We start from the raw sequence: 7,722 nt of genomic DNA on the forward strand, positions 1-7,722 counted from the left end.
TTAGGCATGCAGGGGTGTCTGCGTTTTAAGATATTTTGCATCCTGGGCTCCGTAAACCATGGCAGGAGTCCAGAGAGTTGGGCAGTTGCTGACATGCAAGCCAGGCTCTGCTGATCACTTCTTAGGCATTTTCCCTTTGTTTCCTGGGCAATCACACCCTTAGAGTAGGACGTATGACAAATGTTAAAATGACAAAAATATTGGGACAAATTTAGGGGAAGCAGATGGAAAGTAAAATGATCCATGAAGGGTTGTGTTGGCAAAAGGGGCAACCTCCTGGTCACAGATGGCCTGCTGTCAGTTGAACCCGTGCTCGCTAGAAAGCTGGGCTGAGCCACCAAAACTCTTAATTCTACGGATTTCTCTCTCATAATGTAGGATCGTTTGAAGCAATAAGACTGTGTGAGTGAGGGGAGCATCCCTGGACTAGGGCAAAATGAAGTTTAATTTCTGGTCCTGTTATATCTGGGGTTTTGACTCATTGTGTTTCCTCTCTCCTCCAGTGTTCCCATTGGAAAATGTAAGAGAACACTTCTTTTAGTGTGCTTAGAAGTTACCATTTTCTGAGCGTATTAGAGGTTAGAATGTTACGTTTCTACATTTGGTTTAGCAGGGCTCAAAGGGGAATAGCTTCCCCCCCACCTACCCCCCAAATTGCCACAATGCGAATGAAGGGTGTTTTGCTCCAGGAAAGGAAAACTGGTGTATGGAGAAGAGCTGTTTTGAGACTCGTGTGCCCCGAACAGCAGAAGGGCGGGCTGTACAGATGTGCACAAGTTATTGACAGCTGTAGCAAGAATTGGAAAGGTGGTGGGATTGTCAAGCTGGCAGGAAGATAATCTCATAAAGGTTTTGAAGACTTGTCTGGTTCCCTCCTAACTGTCTGCCCATCCTTGTGAATCCAGGACTGATACGGGAAGCCTCAGCCTCAGGGATTTGGATCCATCAGAGGAGATTCACAAGGGTGAGCAGGTCTTTCCAGAACACTCGAATCCTTTGATTCCATTAGTTGTGGGCTGTAGTCACCTTTGTCTCCTCCAAAGGACCTCTGGGCATAAATCACAGGGACACAGAGTGAACCCAGCTAGAAGCAGAGAGGGGAGCAAATGAAGGGAATCTTCCTACTAATGGGTGTCCGCTTTCAGCTGGGTGTACAATGGTGGGAAGTTGAATTTTTCAGTCTTAGAATAAGAGTGATTGTTTTAAAGTACGCTGGAGCCAAGATAAATCTTAGAGGATAATTGATACTGTTTTCTGCAGGTCACCAAGCACCCCAGCTTTGTTCTCGAGTTCCAATAGAAAATGACTGAATCTTTAATTAAAGCCTACAGATTCTGCAGGATTTTGGGGCCTCAAGAGTTGATCTGGCCCAGCATGTCACTCTGGTGGGCACCTCTCCGGTGTCTCAGAGGGATGAAAACCAATCCTCTGCTTGACTAACCTCCAGTAAAAGTTGCCCAGTGCATTCCATTGGGGGCAGTTCAAGGGCTTAGAGGATAGTTCCTTATTTTGAGCTGAAACCTGCTTCCTAGAAATTTCTGCTCACTAATCCTAGTTCTGCCCTCCGGAACTACAGGGGATAAATATAATCCCTTTTTCAGATGAAAGCTCTTCAGATAGTTGAAGTCTATCCCTAAGTCTTCCTTTGAACAAGACATGCATTCCAAGTACCGCATGGTATCAGCCTCCCTCACCAAACATCCTACTGTGGACATCACCTGGGTTTTCAGCATTTGCTGACTCCGGAAAGGAAGATAGAAATACTCTCAACATTTCCAGTAGAGGGAAATTAACATAGGAGCTTTTTAACATAGCTACAGAAGGACAAAGTGGGCAAAAAGGCAAATGTGAGATAACCCAGACATTCGTAATTACAGGAAGCAGCTACCATTCCTAGAGGTGGAGAATGAATGAGAGGATGTGTCCCAGAGACCAGAATCACAGAGGAGGGCTACCTGGGGGGCCATGGTGAAGGTCCCATGGCTGTGCTGGAACCTCTGAAGGGGTGCCATCTTACTGATGCTGGGACCACCAAGGCTGTGTCAGCACTCTTACTGTGCTTGCAGCCAACTAAATCCCTTATTTACATAAAGCAGGTGAGGCCAAACCTGTAGTTGAAAATGAGTGTTTGACTGAAGTTCAGGTCTTTAGTGGGTCTATTTTTTTTCTTTCTTTTCCTGCACACTGCCCCTTTCTTCTGATAACTGTGCCCTTCCTTTTCCCTTGGGGAGATTGCTCTCCTCCATCCACATGACCCCAATAGTCCTGGTCACAGGACAGGGGGCAAGGAGACAAGATTTGAAACTTGGGCAGAGACACAGAGGGACAGTTGGCCAGTGGAACTGAAGCTGTTGATGGTACTTCCTGCAGGAGCTGTGTCTGGGTTCTCTACTGAGCTCCCTGGAGCTACTCTGACCATGGGCCTCCCCAAGACCTGGTTGTTTGACTTTTCTGCTATGAAAGCCCTACCCAGTAGCCTTCCTATAAAGTCCTTTCTGGCTTTGTCAGCCAGGGTCTATTTCTATTACTTACAAAGAACCTGGAATGATATGCCATCTTCACCTGTATTCCCAAAGGCAAGAAGATGACATCTGACTTGGTGGAGATCTAGCAAATATTGACTCTAAAACCAGCCTCCATCTTTCTGTCCTCAGATATATTAGAAGCACAATGAGTTATTGCCAACCTGGAAGGAAATGTCTTACGGGGTATTGAAGAGATAGATCCTTAGTGCTGTAGAGTTCCAAAATCTGTGATGCAGATAAATGTATGGAAATCTGATCTGGAAAAGGATTTTGATGTGACTACTTTGATTTGGTCATATCGAAATGGGTGCATCAAAATATAAACACATCTTTTGTCATGCCCTAGCAGCGTGAATAATGAGTGTCGCAAAGCCTCATCTCACCCCTGAATCTGACCTTATTGCCCCTCTAAAATTCACTCAGAAGTGGGATGAAGATCAGGAAGTGAGTGTGTATGTAATTATGTTAGTTGGCACTTGAGGAAAATTCTTTAAATTGTTTCACTGGGCTGTCAAAATATCTTCAAAACAGTTGCATCAAAATATGCAGCTGATTGCTGTATATCTATATGAGTCATTAAAAATGTGCCAAATATATGGTTTATGCAAGAAAAGCATACCCTAGCCCCCCTTACCACACAGTATGTTTCTTCAGACAGAATTGAGTTCATCAACAGCGTATACATTCAGTCATTCAGCTAGTTAGGAAACTTCCTTACTTAACCGGCATTCAGTCCAAGTTTATTTATATTGTCCATAGGGATAGTTTGACAATGGCGTCTTGAAATCTTGACCCAGTAAAGTGTTGACTTACCTTCATAGCCTCTCAACACAGAAACAAGATTCCTTTGGTAAAGCTTGCCTTATAAGAATGATATTGGCACACGCAATTATGTTTAATTATGATCTTTTAAGTATTAAACGATATTTACTCTTTTAAAAATTGGCCTGGTCTTGATTTCCATTAGGAAAGCCGTAAAAGGAGGACCACTGACTGGCTGCCCTTCTCAGCACCCAAAGCCCTGCCACGCTTGTCCTCCAAGGCGGCCTGACTAGGGCTCTGACCACGTGGTCACCTGCCCCTCAGATCCATTCATCTTTTGCTATGGGGGCCCCCTGACAATCTGATGGAACATTCTATGAATTTCATAGTTATTGCCTTAAACCCTCAAAGATAAATGACTTTCTGGAAAATATTAGTAAAACCATTCATCTTTAGACAGCTCACTCTGATCTGGTTGGATTCTGGAGTGCAGAATTTGGAGGCGTGATGGATAAAGCGTTTCATGTTTGGAAGTATGATAGTTTTGCTCCTTGAGCTGAAGTTCAGAAAGGCTCGGCCAAGAATAAAGAATGCCAAGAACAATTTCTTATTCCAAATTTGGCTCTCATTGACAAGCAAGAGTTTGAGATTATTTATGGGGTACCATAGTGCAAACTAGAAAAAAAAAATCCCAAAGGAGTCTATGAGCCAGTTATTTTCCAGATGAAGCCTGCTGGGCCAGCTCTGTGGGGTGATGAGTTTAAAACGGTGGTGGATGCCCATGTTGATTTAGGCTACACAGAATTGGTTGGAGTTTTCCACCCAGAATACAGAGCACCCAGCAGGGTTCATGTTCTTTGGTGAAATGAGAGTGCAGATATTCATGCAGCTGGGGGACATCAGACTCATGAGGATCTCACACTTGTGGTCACTGGGAAAACGTCAACTACCAAGTGTCACAGCAAAGTGTGCTTCTGATTCCTGTGTCATTTTTACCGTTGAAATCTCTTTCTGCTGAAATACGAAGCATTTCATTAACTGCTCTAAGATGTGTCTGCTAATGGGCTTCGATTCTCCCAAGAGAGTCTCACTTTTATTTGAAGGAGGTGGTAGGTTAATTAGCTATGTCCCTTGAACTTCTGAAAACCACCTCTGTCCTTGGTCACTACCACTTCAGGAGATACTTCTGTTCATTTCCCCCACGGCATTTCAGTATCTGTTATACATTAGAAATAGTTGCCACTACTTCATGATCTTGGTTTTGCATGTGTTTCGAAACAACTCTCCTATATTTTGACAACCTTTTGCTTTATAACATTTTTTATATTCAAATGATACATTCCCATACCTGTGACAATATTTTATTTTATTTTATTTATTTTTTTTGTATCTTTTTTTTTTAACATCTTTATTGGGGTATAATTGCTTTACAGTGGTGTGTTAGTTTCTGCTTTATAACAAAGTGAATCAGTTATACATATACATATGTTCCCATATCTCTTCCCTCTTGCGTCTCCCTCCCTCCCACCCTCCCTATCCCACCCCTCCAGGCGGTCACAAAGCACCGAGCCAATATCCCTGTGCCATGCGGCTGCTTCCCACTAGCTATCTACCTTACGTTTTTTAGTGTGTATATGTCCATGACTCTCTCTCGCCCTGTGTGACAATATTTTAACATTATCTGTACACTATGTCTATCTTTTCATTATGTCTTTTTTTTTTCTGAGATTTTTTAACAATATCTTTTTTTGTCCAGTAAAGTTTATTTTGTGATATCAAATGTGATTCATAAAAATATTACGTCAAATATATTTCTTTACTTTGGAAAAGCACAGTATCATATGTGTCATAGTATTAATTATGGTTTCAACATTAATTGTTAGACACTCTAACTTGGAAAACAATGTGATTAGGTCTCGGTGTTAAAAAACTTCAAAAGACTTGGTTTATATGCTGAATGTCTTTATTTAGAATTAATTTTGCTAAATTTTACTTCATTTTTGATCACTACTTAACAAAGATACTTGGGCCATCTATTTGTCTTAAAGAGATCTTTATGCTTGTGGAAATGCTTGCCCTAATAAAAGTCTATATATCCGTGAAAAATATTTCCAGGTCTTGATACTTTTCATCTTCCTGTAATCCATCTGTTGCTTGTTTTTAAAAATTGGAGCATGTATCTGTTCTCTAAATTCTCCCAAACTCTCCAGCACTCACTGCAGCGGGGCCTGTGAACTCGAACTCATTTGAGGGGCTTGGTGTTTTCTTATTGTCTCCTTGCCTACCTTAGGTTTCAGTTTCCTACAAACCATATTTGTTCAAGCCTTCCCAGTTTGAAGATCACTTTCCTCGACAGAGAAAGCAAGAAAGAAGCCGAATTGTCCTGTTTTTCTCTGTTAGCTTTCAACGTGACACCATCTGCCCCTGAGCATGGGGCCCTTCCATTCCTCATTCTTCTTCCTGCTCTGAACTCAGCTCAAAGCCCCCTTTCAGTGCCCTGACACTGTCTTTTTAAGACTCAGGGCAATTTCAACTCTGTTTATCCTGGTTATCACTAAGACTGGCTAGTATTCCTTGGTTATAAGTGCTTCTTTTCATATTTCAGGCATTTCTTTTAAAATCTGAGATCAAGAGCTCTCTGTATAGTTTTTGTTTGTTTGCTTTTTTTAAAGACACTTTTCCTTTTTCTTCTTGATCAATGTCATTTTTTGTTATGGACTGAATATTTATGTCCCCTAAAACTCATATACTGAAATCTAATTCTTAATGTGATGGTATTAGGAGATGGAGCCCTTAAGGGGTGACTAAGTCCCGAGGGTGAAGCCCTCATGAATGGGATTCGTGCCCTTATAGGAAGAGGTCAGGGAGCTAGATGACCTTTTTTGTGCTATTTGAGGATACAATGAGAAGTTGGCAGTCAGCAACTCAGATGAGGGTTCTCACCAGAACCCGACCATGACTTCCAGAACTGTGAGAAATAAGTTTCTGTCATTTATAAGCCACCCAGTCTATGGTACTTTGTTATAGCGGCTCAAACTAAGACGTTAGTGATTGTTCTGATAGAATTCTTTTATGTGAACCTTTCCTCTTTTAGCCATTTTAACTTTTATAGTGTCACCAAGGAGTCATACCTACCTTTTCTCTGAACTTTTACAAACGATTTTTTCCCTAAAGCCTAGAATTTATGTCTAATTATGGACAATGCTTCCTTCCTTCTTTGGCTGTTAATAGTTCTACCATGATGACAGACACTTTATCCAAGTGTTCATTTCACTATACTAGGCTGGTTGTGCCTAGCAGTTAGTAAGAAGGTTGTATGTCATAGTTGAAAGGGCAGGGGCCTCTGCATTTGGTAGATCTGAGTTCAGAAGTCCAGAGACCTGCTGGTGATCTTGAACAATCTACCTGACTTGTCTGATTCAGAGGGTTAAAAAACTGGGTCAATTATACAGCTTTGCAAGGATGCTTTTAAAATCATAAAGAATGTACAATGCCATTTGCCATTGTTATTACTGCCTGAATAATGTTTTTGATCTTCTGGTAATCTTTCTTGCTCCAGCATATGTGCTAATATATGCGTGTGAGTTCGTAGTGTGGTGTGAATAAGTTAAAATTATAATAGGTAACATTAGGGTTGAGGTATGGACATATTGGTGACAAATAGCATACTGGTTGAGCACTCAGGTTCTGAAGCCAAACTGACTCAGAGTCCTGCTGTGCCACATATTAGCTTTGTGATCTTGAGCAAATGGCTGGAACATTCTGTGTTCTCATTTCTTTATCTACAAAACAGCTCTAATTCATGAACTTACTAAAAAAGATTTAAATGAGTAAATAGATGTAATTGCTTAGAACACCACCTGGCACATAGCCAGCACTTAATAACGTTAGCTCTCATTATTATCATGCTGAGGATGGCATTGGATGAACACAGAGCCAGAAGCACCAGCATTCCTGTGTCAACCAGAGTATCTGAAGCAAAACTGAGAAACCCTTAGAGATCAACAAGTTTACAGAAACGAACACAAGGAAGTTACTGAAAAATGTGGACAAAAAGCTGAGATTGATGTCATTCCATTGGCAAACATATGGACACTTTTGCAGGAAATGTTTTCTGAGTCATGAGGCTGTAAGAGATTAGCTTGTGAGGGCAGCTGAACCTTGACCATTAATTTTGGGGTGTATCTTGCTGAATCACTGGAGCCCTCATCTTAGTGGGCTCTACAGGTGCCCCCTGCCCTCTTAGGAAACTGGAGGTGTGCGTCATTCTCCATGATGGACTGTCAGTGGACACAAGGGTGGGCAGTTTTACATCTCTATAAACCCTTCTCTTTTTGTTTTTTGGCAGTCAGTCCATCCAGCTTTTAAATTATGGGTCCTCATATTGTGAGATTAAAATCAGGGAGAGTTGCAAAGAGGAGAGGCACTTAAAACA

General features: G+C 41.6%; 1 pseudogene across 1 annotated transcript; it reads left to right on the top strand.

Moving 5' to 3' along the window:
* The first annotated feature begins 662 nt into the window (after positions 1 to 662).
* Positions 663 to 4,348, top strand: LOC309830532 (protein NipSnap homolog 3A-like; annotated as a pseudogene). Its single transcript has 2 exons — positions 663 to 807; positions 3,568 to 4,348. The product of its transcript is annotated as a protein NipSnap homolog 3A-like (transcript).
* The last annotated feature ends 3,374 nt before the right edge of the window (positions 4,349 to 7,722 follow it).

Source organism: Grampus griseus (assembly GCF_964374135.1).
Source record: "Grampus griseus genome assembly, chromosome: 12".
Lineage (NCBI taxonomy): Eukaryota > Metazoa > Chordata > Mammalia > Artiodactyla > Delphinidae > Grampus > Grampus griseus.